A 15,613-nucleotide genomic window follows, 5' to 3' on the forward strand; every position below is an offset into this window, starting at 1 on the left:
GCCGCCGGCAGTGTTTTCCACTGACTCAAAATAATTCTGATATCACTTCGGGCCCGCAGTGACTGATAAACGGTTTACGGCAACCGTGTGAATGTGTGTCTCTTTTATTTGATCAGTTTTATTTTTAAACATTTATTTGCTTATCTATCATCATTGTTGTCTTTTTTATTTATTTATTTTATTTATTTATCTATTTATTTATTTTATTTTCATTATTATTATTATTATTATTTATTTTTAAAAAAATGATTAATTAATTAATTAATTAATTAATTTTATTTATTTATTTTATTTATTTTTTCTCAAGGCCTGACAAAGCGCGTTGGGTTACGCCGGCTGCTGGTCAGACACTCTGCTTGGCAGATGTGGTGTAGCGTATATGGATTTGTCCGAACGCAGTGACGCCTCCTTGAGCTACTGAAACTGAAACTGAAACTTACGGCGCAACATGCATGTAAAAAAAAAAAAAAAAAAAAAGTTCTGCTACTGTCTTTTACTGACTCCTCTACTCCAAAGAGATATTCTCAGGCTGAAATTAATTACTCTTCTTCCCAAAATAAATATACTGAAATACACTACTGACCCAGCTATTGAGCAGTTTATGGCAGCATCAGTGCAGGAAAGGAACAGAAAAGAATGGGCAAGGTGTGACCAGTATTTCCCAACTGAATGGCAACCTTCAAGGAGGAAGGTGGCAGAATGGTTAAGACGCTCAGCTGCCAATACAGAGAGTCCGTGAGGGTGTGGGTTCGAATCCCGCTCTCGCCCTTTCTCCTAAGTTTGACTGGAAAATCAAACTGAGCGTCTAGTCTTTCGGATGAGACGATAAACCGAGGTCCCGTGTGCAGCACGCACTTGGCGCACTGAAAAAGAACCCATGGCAACGAGAGTGTTGTCCTCTGGCGAAATTACGTAAAATGAAATCCACTTTCATAGGTACACAAATATGTAAGCATGCACTCAAGGCCTGACTAAGCGCGTTGGGTTATGCTGCTGGTCAGGCATCTGCTCAACAGATGCGGTGTAGCGTGTATGGATTTGTCCGAACGCAGTGACGCCTCCTTGAGAAAGTGAAACTGAAACTGAATGGCAAAGCCGGACGATCAGACAGAAGAAACAACAACAAAAAACAAGAGAGGCAAGGCCTTCAAGACTCACTTGTGATAAATTAAGTCCCCTAGCATTAATTACAGAGTAATTTCCCTTTTTTACTATCTGCACCAAAACGTTTGCAAAATAAATGAAAATTCCATGCTTAGCAAAAGACGTTCCTGTTTGAACAAAAAATGATAATAATGACTCCTCTTGTTGTTGTGTCAGAGTAAGAGGTCAAAGTGCCAAGTTTAGAGAATACAAAAAATAGAAATATAAAAGTCAATGCAGTTTGCATATAATTAGGTTTCTTTTGTTATTTTCCTGTGCCCATCCCAGAGGTGCAATATTGTTTTAAACAAGATGACTGGAAAGAACTGAATTTTTCCTATTTTTATGCCAAATTTGGTGTCAACTGACAAAGTATTTGCAGAGAAAATGTCAATGTTAAAGTTTACCACGGACACACACACACACACACACACACACACACACTCACACACACACAGACACAACCGAACACCTGGTTAAAACATAGACTCACTTTGTTTACACAAGTGAGTCAAAAAAGAGAGGAGGGAAGAAGGAATAAAACAGCATGCAGCCCTTCAGTTCCCTGAGGTGATACACACCCCATCACCAGTCAGTGTACTGTGTGTGACCAGGGCAGAACGATTTGACTGAAAGCTCCCCGTCTTTGCTTGGCGGAGAAAATGGAGGCAAATGACTGTGTTTGTCTGGTCACAGGCTGTTGATGTTCAGTCGCTCCCGCTTCCTTTCGTTTCCTCTGGCCTATCTGTCTTCCCCATCTTCTCCCCTCCTGTTTATACACTGCTCTCCCTGTCTGTCCCTGTCTTTCTTCTCTGTCTCTCCACCCCCCCCCCCCCCCCCCCCCCACCCTCTCTCTCTCTCTCGTTTTTCTCTCTCCTCAATTGAAGTAAAATCGACAATTTTTCTGACTGTCGTTAATCTCAGTTCACATCTATTTCTCTCAGTCTGTCACTGTTTGCCCGTCTGCCAGTGTGTGTGTGTGTGTGTGTGTGTGTGTGTGTGTGTGTGTGTGTGTGTGTGTGCGTGCGTGCAGTGCGCGTGTGTGTGTGTGTGTGTGTGTGTGTGTGTGTGTGTGTGCCAGTGCGTGCGTGCAGTGCGTGCGTGTGTGTGTGTGTGTGTGTGTGTGTGTGTGTGTGTGTGTGTGTGTACCAGTGCGTGCGTGCAGTGCGTGTGTGTGTGTGTGTGTGTGTGTGTGTGTGTGAGAGAGAGAGTTCATTTGAATGTCTATGAATCTATGTGATGTCGGTTCGCTCATGTTTAATTTATGAAGAAACTCCGACAAAAACTGCGTTAAGTACAATCATTTTCATAATATGCACACAATTTTGCAACGAATATATATCTGTTCACAAGGTTGTAGAATTTGTGTGCTTTCTGTGAGGCCAGGCTGGAATATTGATGTTTCTGATCGATTTTTTTTTTTTAAACCACTTTATAGTTCACGGTCAATTCCTGCGAACCCTGGAGCTATGTGTGAATTATAGATCATTATTTGCGGCCAGAAAAAGTGTTGTTGGGTTTTATGCCGGGTGTTATGGGCTATATGGTATTAATAATAGAACATACACAGATACCATAAAAAAAAGTCCTACAACGTTTTTTCTTCTTCATTCGTGGGCTGCGCCAGTCTCCCACGTTCACTCGAAAACACAGTGGGCTTTTTACGTGTGTCAGCATCTTTACCCTCGCAATGTAGGCAGTCATACTTAGTTTTTTCGGTGGAATGCATGCCCGGGGTATGTTCTTGTTTCCATAACCCACCAAACGCTGACATGCCGTGGATTCAGTTACGTGAGCTTTAACTCTCTCCATACGAACGGCGAAAGAGACGACGTTAACAGCGTTTCACCCCAATTACCATAATCAAAATATTGCAAGCGAAAGGCTCTTATACTGAAGACGTGAATGTTGACAAAGAATTCCATAATTCTGACGACGGAAGCTAAAGGTTGGGTCATTCAGACACCCACTGGACATCCGAGGAGTCTGTATAGAGGAGAAGAGAGGACTGGCCGTACTGAGTGAGTTAACGTGCGTATTTGATCTTCTGTGTGCATCTGCACACGAAGGGGGTTCAGGCATTTACAGGTCTGCACACTGTTGACCTGGGAGATCGCCGGGATTGAAATATCTCCGCCCTTTCCCCACCAAGCACCGTCCGGTGACCCGGGGATTCAAACCCGGGACCCTAACATTGAAAACGGTCCAACGCTGTAACCACTCGGCTGTTGCACACGTCTTCCTACGGTTTATTTTCAGTTTTTTATCGTGGAACATTAACAAATGTCGTTACGTTAATCCAGACACTTACAACTCAGATGTCGTCCGGTTGTTTTACGGCAAAATTATCCCGGATTTTGCTACTGATGCAGATGTGCACGAGCGCGTGCGTGTTGCGTGTTGCACTCTATCTGTCTCTCTGTCTGTCTCCCTCTTTCTCTCTCTCCCCACATATTTCTGTGTCAACTTCTTCTTCTGCGTTCACTCGTATGCACACGAGTGGGCTTTTACGTGTATGACCGTTTGTACCCCGCCACGTAGGCAGCCATACTCCGTTTTCGGGGGTGTGCATGCTGGGTATGTTCTTGTTTCCATAACCACCGAACGCTGACATGGATTACAGGGGTCTTTAACGTGCGTATTTGACCTTCTGCTTGCATACACACACGAAGGGGGTTCAGGCACTAGCAGGTCTGCACATATGTTGACCTGGGAGATCGTAAAAATCTCCACCCTTTACCCACCAGGCGCCGGCACCGTGATTCGAACCCGGGACCCTCAGATTGACAGTCAAACGCTCTAACCATTCGGCTATTGCGCCCTTCCCTGTCTTTTTCGGCTCCAGCTGCAGTGCCGTTTATCATTTCTCAGCCTGACAACTCCAGACTTTCAGGTTTTCTCTGTGTGTTCGTCCTCTGAGTTAACTGATCCTCACTAAGCCACTCTTATCTCAGTGGTTGGACTTCATTTTTCTTCCCGTGGATCTCACACATCACCGTCTTGCATGTGTACCTACGATGTTGATTGCCACGTGCCCGTGTGTTGTATAGTACCCGTGACGTACATGTATTTATCGATGAAATCTTCTTGAAACTGTAAACTTCTTCTCTCCCCCGAATCCCCCCCACCCACCCACTGGCAGCCCCCCCCCACTCCCACCCCCCGCCCCCCACCCCCTCGGTCTCTCTGTCTCTCGTACGTGTATTCATCAATGAAATCTTGAAACTGTAAACTTCTCTCCCCGCCCGTCCGGTCCTCTCTCTCTCTCTCGCTCTCAGTCTCCCTGTCTGTCTGTCTCTCCCTATGTCAGCCTGTCTGTCTCTCCCTGTCTGTCTGTCTCTCCCTGTCTGTCTGTCTCTCCCTATGTCAGCCTGTCTGTCTCTCCCTGTCTGTCTGTCTCTCCCTATGTCAGCCTGTCTGTCTCTCCCTGTCTGTCTGTCTGTCTCTCCCTGTCTGTCTGTCTGTCTCTCCCTGTCTGTCTGTCTCTCCCTGTGTCAGCATGTCTGTCTCTCCGTCTCTCCCTGTCTGTCTGTCTCTCCCTGTCTGTCTGTCTCTCCCTGTCTGTCTGTCTCTCCCTGTGTCAGCATGTCTGTCTCTCCCTGTCTGTCTGTCTCTCCCTGTCTGTCTGTCTCTCCCTGTGTCAGCCTGTCTGTCTCCCCCTGTCTGTCTGTCTCCCCCTGTCTGTCTCTCCCTATGTCAGCCTGTCTGTCTCTCCCTATGTCAGCCTGTCTGTCTCTCCCTGTCTGTCTGTCTCTCCCTGTCTGTCTGTCTCTCCCTGTCTGTCTGTCTCTCCCTGTGTCAGCCTGTCTGTCTGTCTCTCCCTGTCTGTCTGTCTGTCTCTCCCTGTCTGTCTGTCTCTCCCTATGTCAGCCTGTCTGTCTCTCCCTATGTCAGTCTGTCTCTCCCTGCCTGTGTCAGCCAGTCACTGTCCCCTTCTCTCTTTTAGTCTGTTTCTCCACCTCTGTGCCTCTGTTCACCTCCCTCGATCTTTCCCTTTCTATTCCTATCATGCACGCGCACGTGACATTATATGAATGCACCGGCATTGTGTTCAAGTGCATCTGAGACAGAAACGCGAGAAAAAAAAAAGAAAAAAAAAAAAAAAAAAAGAGCAGACATGGGTGACGTGGGCATCTGGCAGCAGTTAAAACACATTGAAAAAAACATAACGTTCCGACGGACCACCAGAACCATTCCCAAAACACAAGCCTCCAGTAGAGACCAGAACACCGCCCTTCCGGGACAGACCTACATTTTTCCAATCGATAGTGTCTGCCTGCCTGTCTGCCCACTGGCCATAAAGCCCATCCACCCTGTGCAAGCCGTCCTGACATCAATAATGTAGACCCGCATGTGCTGGGTTGTGGAGCCACTCGTCTGTGTCGGCATTTGCTGTTCATCTTTTTCCCCCGTCAGTGGAGAGTTCAAAGCATATTTGTCAGTTTCCAGCGGTTTGTTTGCCAATGTTCACTGGCAGCATAGGGGGGAGAACGTAGTGGTGGCCCACAAATGCACGCGCGTTCGCACGCGTGCACGGCCGCGCGCGGCGCCATACTCACACACACGCGCGCTTATACACACTACAGGCACACACACACACACACACACACACTGACACACATACAGACAAACATGAACACACACACACACACACTCTCTCTCTCTCTCTCTCTCTCTCTCTCACACACACACACACACACACACACAGAGTCAACCACACAAACCCAATCTATGGAGACAGACAGGGAGAGACTGAGAGAGACCAACATCAGTAAAAAAGACAGATCCAATGGAGACTGAAATGTCTTTAGACACTTCAAAATATGATCATAATTAAGCTAAACGTTTGTGCTATTGACCCAGACTGAGTGTTCCAGGCAGCAACACAAAGGAAAAAAAAACAACAACAAAAAAAACACAAAAAAAACACAGACCAAACCATGAAGAAACACACCTCCCCGTGAGACCTGTCATTGATTGAAGTGTTCAGGGAACAGCTGCCACATATATAACCCCACAACTATCAGCAGACGACAAACAGTGAGGAAAGCAGAACGCAAAAGAAAGCATTTCCCAACCACAATCATGAATGTAAGTAAGCGTGTTTGGCTGTCCGGTTTGCACAGGTGGTGAAAGGGAATGCTGAAATCTACTGCACCAAAATTTGGTCAAAAACAGGAACGCAGAAGACCGCCTGATTTTTAAAATTTTATTATTATTATTATTATTATCATCTTGAAACATCCTGAATCTGTTCAAACTTATTGTTCACTCTTCAGCTGGGCGTTCACGCATTCCTGGTTTACCCAACACCCTGATTTGTGTCTGTTTTCCTCAAACATAATTATGTCATGTGCTCGGCTACCAGGTTGGTCGAGTGAGTAGAGCACTCACTCGGTTGTGCAGATTACAGATTCGATCCCTGCACTATGGATAAGATGATTAATTTTGTCTCAGATGTTTTCATGCATTTCCACTGAGGTCAACCCTGCTGCAGGGGGGCGCCAACTTCCATTCTGTGGGTTGAGGCATAGACACTAATATCTCATAGACACTAATATCTCATGGTTGGGGCATAGACACTAGAAGTGAGATATTAGTGTCCATGGTTGTGGGAAGCAAAGGCAAAGAGGAAGGGGAGATGACTGAAAATAGAGTTAGTTTTTTCCCATTAACTCTTTTGAGTCATAGAGAAACAAGGAAACATGACACCAACAGGATGACGGCCACAGAGGAAGAGCGAAGATAATTTAAAAATAACTTCCAACGATTTCGTTACCACGTGACAGTAAGAGCGGGCTGTGGACCATTAATAACGACAGTACAACAGGTCGTTAAGACTGTCGTTTTTTTGTTTGTTTTTGTTTGTTTTGTTTTTGGTGTTCGTTTGCTTGTTTTGTTGTTGTTTTTTTAATTGTATAACTGCGAATCAGATCGTGACATGTCATTTGTATTTTGGATTTGTTTTCGAAGTTCGTGATGGCATTATTCTTTTAGGCTTCTGTTCCCGCACTTACTGAGGTATTTGCTCCTACTTCACGATCATCAGTGTTGGGCTGGGTGCTAATCTTTCGAGTGAGGCCGATAAACCGAGCTCCAGTGTTACGTCATGTGTTTCGCGCTCGTAAAAGAATCCACGACAAGAAAAGGTTATCCCTGCCAAATTTGCATAGAAAATCCACATTGATAGTTAAACAAACACTCCACTGCAGTCAGAAAACAGAGGTAGCGGTGCACTGCTTTGTCACGCTCTCCTTAATTCAGGAAAGCAGCCCGAAAATTACGCAAATGGATGAAATCAAAATTAACTTTACAGTCGCCTTTTTCTCACATTCGTGTCAATCATTTCTAAGACAATACAGTATTCTTGGGTATCAATTGTATTTTTTATAAAGTAACACCAATCAGTCACGTGATACACTACACAGCTACAGCCATATTAGTTCGGTGTCCACCAGTAAGTACTAGCACCAGCAGTCCACATGGAACTATCTAGCAGGTTGCAACGAGGCCACCTACCGGAGGAGATCCTGCACTGATGCTGACTCGGGACTGAGTCACTGTGGTGTGTCCGGTCAGTGTTCATGCAGTGGTGAGTCAACATACACGGCGAAACACCGTCTACTAAACCCCCCCCCCCTTCCCCCACCCCCACCCAGTCCTTCCCATCTACTGACGGCAAAAGGATCGTGTCATCGAGGAGCGGGAAACGCCCCCCTACCCCCCCCCCCCCTCCCCCCCGCCGCACCCCCGTCCCCCCCCCCCGCACCCCCCCCCCCCTTTTTTTAATTTTTTATTTGCAATCGTGGGCTGCGAATCCCACGATCATTCGTATGCACAAGTGATCTTTTACGTGTATGACCGTTTTTACCCCCTCCACGTTGGCATTGATACCCCGTTTTGGAGGGTACCCCGGCAATGACTGGAGACCACCACCACCGTGTGGGTCAGTCTCTGCAACTGACGACAGTCCCCACTGACAACCTGCCGACACTGACACGAGGCTGCCGCCGGTACTGAAAGGTATGTCCGGGTCGGCATGGCCAGAGCATAAGCTTGTAGGCCCATTGCTGATACAGCTTTTGTCCCTTCAGGTTGCCGCTAATCCCCGCAATGTCAACTCGATTCTCGTCACCGCTGACACATGCAGCATACAGCCATGTTCGACTAATCCGGGGTCGTGACGTGTCGGTGACTTTCAAACAATAGTGATACGAAACTGAGGGAGAGCTGGACAATACAAGGTCTTCGGAGAAAAAGCCCCCCTCAGTTAACTGTTTCGGCCCCGGCTTATCACTTACTTCCTTGAGCTCCTCTGGTTCCTTGAAGATCGTTTAGTTTTATTCTGTTTTGTCGGAAACTGGTCAGGCATCTGTTACCGTTACCGTTACATTCCAGTCCGACAAGTTTTCCGTGTGTGTGTGTGTGTGTGTGTGTGTGTGTGTGTGTGTGTGTGTGTCTGTACGCGCACGTGCACACATCATCATCATGTGGCTTGCATGCGTGCGCGTGTATCTTTTCGGCAATATATCATTTCACACCATATGGGTGTGACATAGAAGTTATCAAGGTTTTAAGGAGGCATCAAGGCACGCGACACTCAACACCTGCTTAGAAAATCAAAATAAAAAGTTATCAACATCTAAATTGAAGCTCTGCTATTATCCAGCAAAACAGAAGATTTTTTTTTAAAGAAGAAAAAAAAAAGAGCAAATTACGAAACCATTAGAAGCTGTTGGTAGAGTGTCCTCTGTTCAGTTATTGTATTTGTACTGAGTGCTCTCAAATTGAATTTTACTTCCCTGTCTTAGCGGTTATTTGAACACACACACACACACACACACACACACACACACACACACACACACACGCACGCGCGCGCGCACACACACATACATTTTTTCCCCCCCAATCACATATGTAGTTAAATTCTATGTCTTTCCATCGTTTCGCACAGTGGGTTTGTGTTTGCCGCATGGCTTATAAAGTACGGTCATCGATTTCGCTTGTATCCTCATCGGAGTGAAGCTCCCTGCAGTGCCATCTATTTACACTGATAATCAAATCGACATGAATTTATTTGATGATAGCTGTTCTACATTATCTCTGTCTCTCCAACTGTCTGTCCGTCTATTTCTATCTCTCCACAAACTACTAGCTTTCTGCCTCCACCCCCCCCCCCTCCCCGCCCCCTCCTCACCACCCCCCTCACACACTTCCTCCCACCTGACTCCCTCGCCCTTTCTCAGTCTCCACCATCTCTACATGTTGAATGCTCAGTCCGAGTGAGTGAAAGCAAGAGCAGTTTTTTTTTCTTCTAACACTAGCGCTTTGTGATATATCAGGGTTAATTTGCAAAAAAAAAAAGGCATTTCCTGAAAATAACCACCAGTCTGATGGGCGCCTGTGTATGTGCAGGTGTGTGTGTGTGCGTGTTTGTGTGTGTGTGTGTGTGAGTGTGTGTGTGTGTGTGTTTATGTGTGTGTGTGTTTATATGTGCGTGCGTGTCTGCGTGTGTGTGTGTGTATGTGTGTGTGTGTGTGTGTGTGCATGTTTCGACAGTTCTATCCTCTCAACAGAACCCCCACCCCCACTGCCCCAATCCATTCCTGTCCCTTTCAGTAACACAGCTGCTTGTTGCGTCTGTCGATTGCAGGACGTGTCGCTTAAGCCCAGCACCTCCACTGCCTTCACTACCTCAGGCCTCAGCCAGTGTACAAGTTCCAGTGGACATAACAGTTCCTCTCTCCACTCTCCCTCCCCTCCCCTGCATGACCTGAGAGGTGGAGAGGTGTGTTTGCACACAAGGGAAAAACCAACACTGATGTAAGTCCAGTCGATCGGCTCAGGCCCCCCCCACCCCCCACCCCCCGCCCCCCTCACTTTTTTTTTCCAGTTTGGTTCGTGGGCACTGGGCCCACAGGTCGGTGTGTTCCAGTGCCAAGCGAGGATTGAGAGAGAGAGAGAGAGAGAGGGGGGACGAAATTTTATTTTACCAGGATAATGAGATAAGCAAAACATATGCTTTCTTCCACCCAGCCTTGAGAGAGAGACAGAGACAGAGACACAGAGAGAGACAGAACTCAGAACTCAAAACTTTTTTTTTTAACACAAGGATTAAGACTGATTGATTGAAGTTAACTGAGAGAGAGAGAGAGAGAGAGGGGGGGGGGGGGGGGGGGTTGGGTGCACGGAGTTATGCCCATTCTACGTAAGTCCCTGGGTTGGGGGAGAGTGTGTGTGGTGTGTTTCTTCTTCATCTTTTCTCGTGAGGTCGGCACTCAAATACGGATCAGTTAATAATGAACCCACGCAGGCCAGTCATGAGAGATGCATTAACAATTCCACGCAGGTCAGTCATGAGAGATGCATTAACAATTCCACACAGGCCAGTCATGAGAGATGCATGGACAATTCCACACAGGCCAGTCATGAGAGATGCATTAACAATTCCACACAGGCCAGTCATGAGAGATGCATTAACCATTCCACACAAAAATTGCGTGCTCTGTCCGCCGGTTTGTCTGTCTGTCTGTCGGTCTCTCACCCACCCGAACACCCACCCCTCCCCTCCACATAGAACTAAGTGCATCACACGTGTCTGTAGGGTAAACAAAATCAAGTTGAAAACATAACGTTGTGTACACATCCGGACCCCCGCTCACACACACGCTCCAAACCTCCAAAACAAACAAGAACGAGAGATAGGGAGAGGGTTCGGGCGAGAGATTGGGGGATACAATTTAGATCAGGGAACATCCTGAAATGCCAAAACAGCATTTTATTTCCCTGGGGGTGCAGGGCAATTTATCAGCTCACTTATTATTGATGCGTAGTCGGAATGGAAACATGAAACGACCGAAAAACCATCTGTATAATCGGTTTTCTGTGGCACGATTACTGAATTTTCGTTCAGGAAGAAACAAAACTGAGTAAGTCAAGATATTACAATACTGACAATCAAGGACGTTGTCACAGAGACCATCTAAAGCTGTGTCAGAATAAACCTATATTTGATATTTTTTAGGGTGGAGGGAGAGGAGGAAGGAATGTCGGGGGAACAGAGGGGGTGGGTGGGTGGTGGTGGTGGGGGTGTCTTTTCATTTGACCTTTGAACACAGACCTTGGAATTATTAGTGTCTATGGTTTGAACAATGCGCTCAGTTACACACAAAACATAAATGTGGTATATTCCTTGGGGGGAAGGGCACATCACGAAAGCCTGGCCTGCACTGATAGCATGCCAAAGCCTCCGCTGGTTCCGTGGCACTGCACGTGCGCCGTGCTTCGTTCAGGCGTTGTCCACGCCTGACAACAAACAATAGGCCTAAAACTATAGTCATCAGTCTACTGTTTTCCTTGTTCCGTTTGGTTTTGACTGCAACTTCACACCAGTTCCCGCAGCAGTTGACATGACGTCTCTTGGGTCAGGAAGGAAAATGTACCAGGAAAAAGGTTGTTTTTTGTTGTTGTTTTTTTTGTTTTTTTTTAAAGAGAGCACGCCGAAAAACAGTTTTAAAACAACTGTCAGTCATGCAGCGAGACAAAGACACACACACAGCTCCAAGCCATCGGAAAGACGGAAAGCATTCAAACAGAAACCCGTTTCTGACGTAACGATGGGGTTTCCGACGGATGATCGATGAATGAATGGCGGTTTCCAAGGTAATCAGCCTTGCTCGGACTATCAGTGGTCGCTCAGGCAACGATATCGATCCTGTAGGAGATGGTGACGATAATATGGATGGACAGCACTTTCACCGTATCTGATGCAACTCGTGGCTACATTGTGCGGCATAATGACGTCATGTTTACACGCGCTGCCTGAACCATGCCTTGTCTTGGCCTTCAGTTACGTCATTTTGATAGACTATCCCTGATTCCGGTTTCCAAAGAATCAAGTAATTTTATTAGTCCTTTTGCCCCTTTTGGGGTGCTGGGAATACAGTATTCTCACACCGAATCACAACTTCAGTTCAACAGCATCAAACGAAACAAGCATTAAGAAACAACAACAACACACACACACACACACACACTTCAGTGTATTGACATCATGTTTTTCAGATCTATATTTAAGGCTTATACAAATTCGTAACATATTGCTACACTGTCCTCCTAAAATGATATGATTCTCCTCTCAGCCACATTCCTCAGCCTCTTGCTGTAGCATGTTGAGATGCCAGTCACACACAGACACACACACACACACACACACACACACACACACACACACAGAGTTTTTTTTTTTTTTGTTTTTTACAGAGTTTGTGAGCGCACACGTCTGTCTTTTTTCTAGTAGGTATACAGTGTAGGTATACGAGTCCATTGCTTTTCGTCTTCTGTCTGTCTGTCTGTCTGTCTGTCTCTCTCTCTCTCTCTCTCTCTATATATATATATACATATATATATATATATATATATATATATATATATATATATATATATATATATGTATGTATATATATATATATATATATATGTGTGTGTGTGTTTTCAGTTTCAGTTTCAGTAGCTCAAGGAGGCGTCACTGCGTTCGGACAAATCCATATACGCTACACCACATCTGCCAAGCAGATGCCTGACCAGCAGCGTAACCCAACGCGCTTAGTCAGGCCTTGAGAAAAAAAGAAAAGAAAAAAGAAAAAAAAAGTACACACGACTAGATAGATAGACCGACAGACAAGACGAGACTCTCTCTCTATATTGTTTTCTAGAACAGACCAGACTAATACGATTAGCTAGATTAGATACAGACTAGATGACAGGTATACAGACGGACCGGCGCTAACAGGCAGGCAGGCAAACAGATTATTTATAAAAAAAAAAAAAAAAAAAAAGCAAAAAAAAAAAGCAGGGTGCCGTTGGTGTCTCACCTCTGTTCAAAAACCCAGAGTAGAACCTTCCGGGTATCGATATATATAGATATATATACCCAGGGTAATTCGTTTCTCGGTGTTCTTCTCAGGTGACACAACCCTTTTGTCCCACCAACTCACAGCGTCAAGAGTCGTGACGGCTCTTCGGATTCTATATCCTCACACCTTGAGAACGAGCACTGATTCAACACAGTCATTGTTCTCAGCTTCTGCCGCGTCTTCCTGGTTCTCGTTCTCATCATCATTCGTTTCAAAGTGACCTTCCCCCCCCACCCCTCCCCCCCCAGTCCATCAACACACAAACACGCGTTCGCTTCTTTGATTACATACCTGCCACCTCGGTGGACAGACAGACAGAGAGAACGTGCGTATCAACTTGTTTGCTTTATGCGTGTTGATTTATCGCGATTGATTGAGCAACTGATAACGTATAATAGAAACGCGCGCGCGCGGCGCACACACACACACACACACACACACACACACACACACACACACACACAGATAAAGAGAGAGAGAGAGAGATGCATACAGACAGACAGACAGAGAGAACGTGTGTATCAACTTGCTTGCTTTATGCGTATTGATTTGTACCGATTGATTCTAGTCTGGTGCTCGCGCGCACGCTCGCACACATAAACACTCTAATGACGCGCACACACACACACGCACGCACGCGCGCGCGCGCACACACACACACACACACACACACACACACACACACACACACACTGGCACACACACAGATGCAGAGAAAGAGAGGGAGAGACATACAGACATACAAACAGAGAGACAGACAGACAGAGAACGTGTGTATCAACTTGCTTGCTTTATGCGTATTGATTTGTCGCGATTGATTTAGCAACTGATTATAACGTATAATAGAAACGCGCGCTCACACGCACACGCACGCGCGCGCGCGCACACACACACACACACACACAGAGATAAAGAGAAAGAGATATTATTCGGACAGATTGACGGAGAGAACGTATGTATCAACTTGCTTGCTTTATGCGTATTGATTTGTACCGATTGATTGAGCAACACACACACACATACGCACGCACTCACGCGTACGCGCGCGCGCGCGCGCACACACACACACACACACACACACACACACAGGAGAGAGACAGAATGTCAGACAGAACGACCTCTGAAACCAGGTTTCTTCGACTTTCAGGCATTTGTTCAGCGAAACCAGCTTTCCGGTGGCTGTCAAACACACTGTTCCGGTAGTCTTAAAACACCTGTCCCTTGACCACTGGCTGCACTAACTGCCCCTCTTTCACGGCCAGACTGTCTTTTGAGAACTGGAGGTGAATACCATTCCCTTGACCACTGGCTGCACTAACTGCCCCTCTTTCACGGCCAGACAGTCTTTTGAGAACTGGAGGTGAATGCCATTTTGCGGATCAGTTGGAATGGCCAGTGCAGTTGATTGTAAACATACTGCCAACTGTGTTTCAAATTGTGTATTAGTTACAGGAAATATGTAACTTAGCATTCTCATATAGCCCAACGGGATTTCTTGAAATAAACAGGCCTTGTCTTCAATTTGTAAAGCCGGCTCGTACATGAAATATGTAACTTCGCATTTACATGCACCCCAATGGTTTAAAACAAACAAACAGGTCTTGTCTTCAACTTTGTAAAGCCGGTTCGGGAGTTGGGCCTCGCAACAAGCACTGAAACAAACTACTTGCGTGCTCCACCGTAGCTTTTAACAGGATCGATAAGGTATTGTTCTGATATTGTTTGGTGAAACGTGTTCTTGTTTACGGTGACACATAAAGGAATCAAAACTGATAATAAAAAAAAAATTCATTTCATTTCGTTTTATTTGATAGTAATCGTTATCCTGTCTTTTGTTGTTCGTGGCCAGCGTGGAGCAGAGGCGCTGAAGGGTGTGGGCACAGTAAGACAAGGACAGAACAGACACAAATCTGCCCGCCTCGCTCGGCGTTTATCAGAGATTGCCCAGAGCTTTCAGTTGAGCCAACAGCAAAGTGAGTGCTGTATGATCAATGGGTTCTCTATTGCAATGGGAATTTTATTTACAGCTTAGTCTGTTGTGAATGACTATGACTCTCAAACCGGGTGGCTATTTGTGCTGCAGCCTTGGGGGCTAGTTGGCCTTTGGGGACCACCCCCAGCGCCGACTGCCCTAAAACCCCCTTGGCCAAGAGAGTAACGCCGACTGCCCTAGGCCAAGAGAGTAACGCCGACTGCCCTAGGCCAAGAGAGTAACGCCGACTGCCCTAAAACCCCCTTGGCCAAGAGAGTAACGCCGACTGCCCTAAAACCCCCTTGGCCAAGAGAGTAACGCCGACTGCCCTAAAACCCCCCTTGGCCAAGAGAGTAACGCCGACTGCCCTAAAACCCCCTTGGCCAAGAGAGTAACGCCGACTGCCCTAAACCCCCCTTGGCCATGAGAGTAACGCCGACTGCCCTAAAACCCCCTTGGCCAAGAGAGTAACGCCGACTGCCCTAAACCCCCCTTGGCCAAGAGAGTAACGCCGACTGCCCTAAAACTCCCTTGGCCAAGAGAGTAACGCCGACTGCCCTAAAACCCCCTTGGCCAAGAG

General features: G+C 46.3%; 1 protein-coding gene across 1 annotated transcript in view; it reads right to left on the bottom strand.

The window, feature by feature from the left end:
• LOC143299658 (gelsolin-like protein 1) overlaps window positions 1-15,613 on the bottom strand; it is a 50,337-nt gene that overhangs the window by 25,498 nt on the left and 9,226 nt on the right. The window lies entirely within an intron of this gene.

This window comes from Babylonia areolata, chromosome 25 (assembly GCF_041734735.1).
Source record: "Babylonia areolata isolate BAREFJ2019XMU chromosome 25, ASM4173473v1, whole genome shotgun sequence".
Taxonomy (NCBI): domain Eukaryota; kingdom Metazoa; phylum Mollusca; class Gastropoda; order Neogastropoda; family Buccinidae; genus Babylonia; species Babylonia areolata.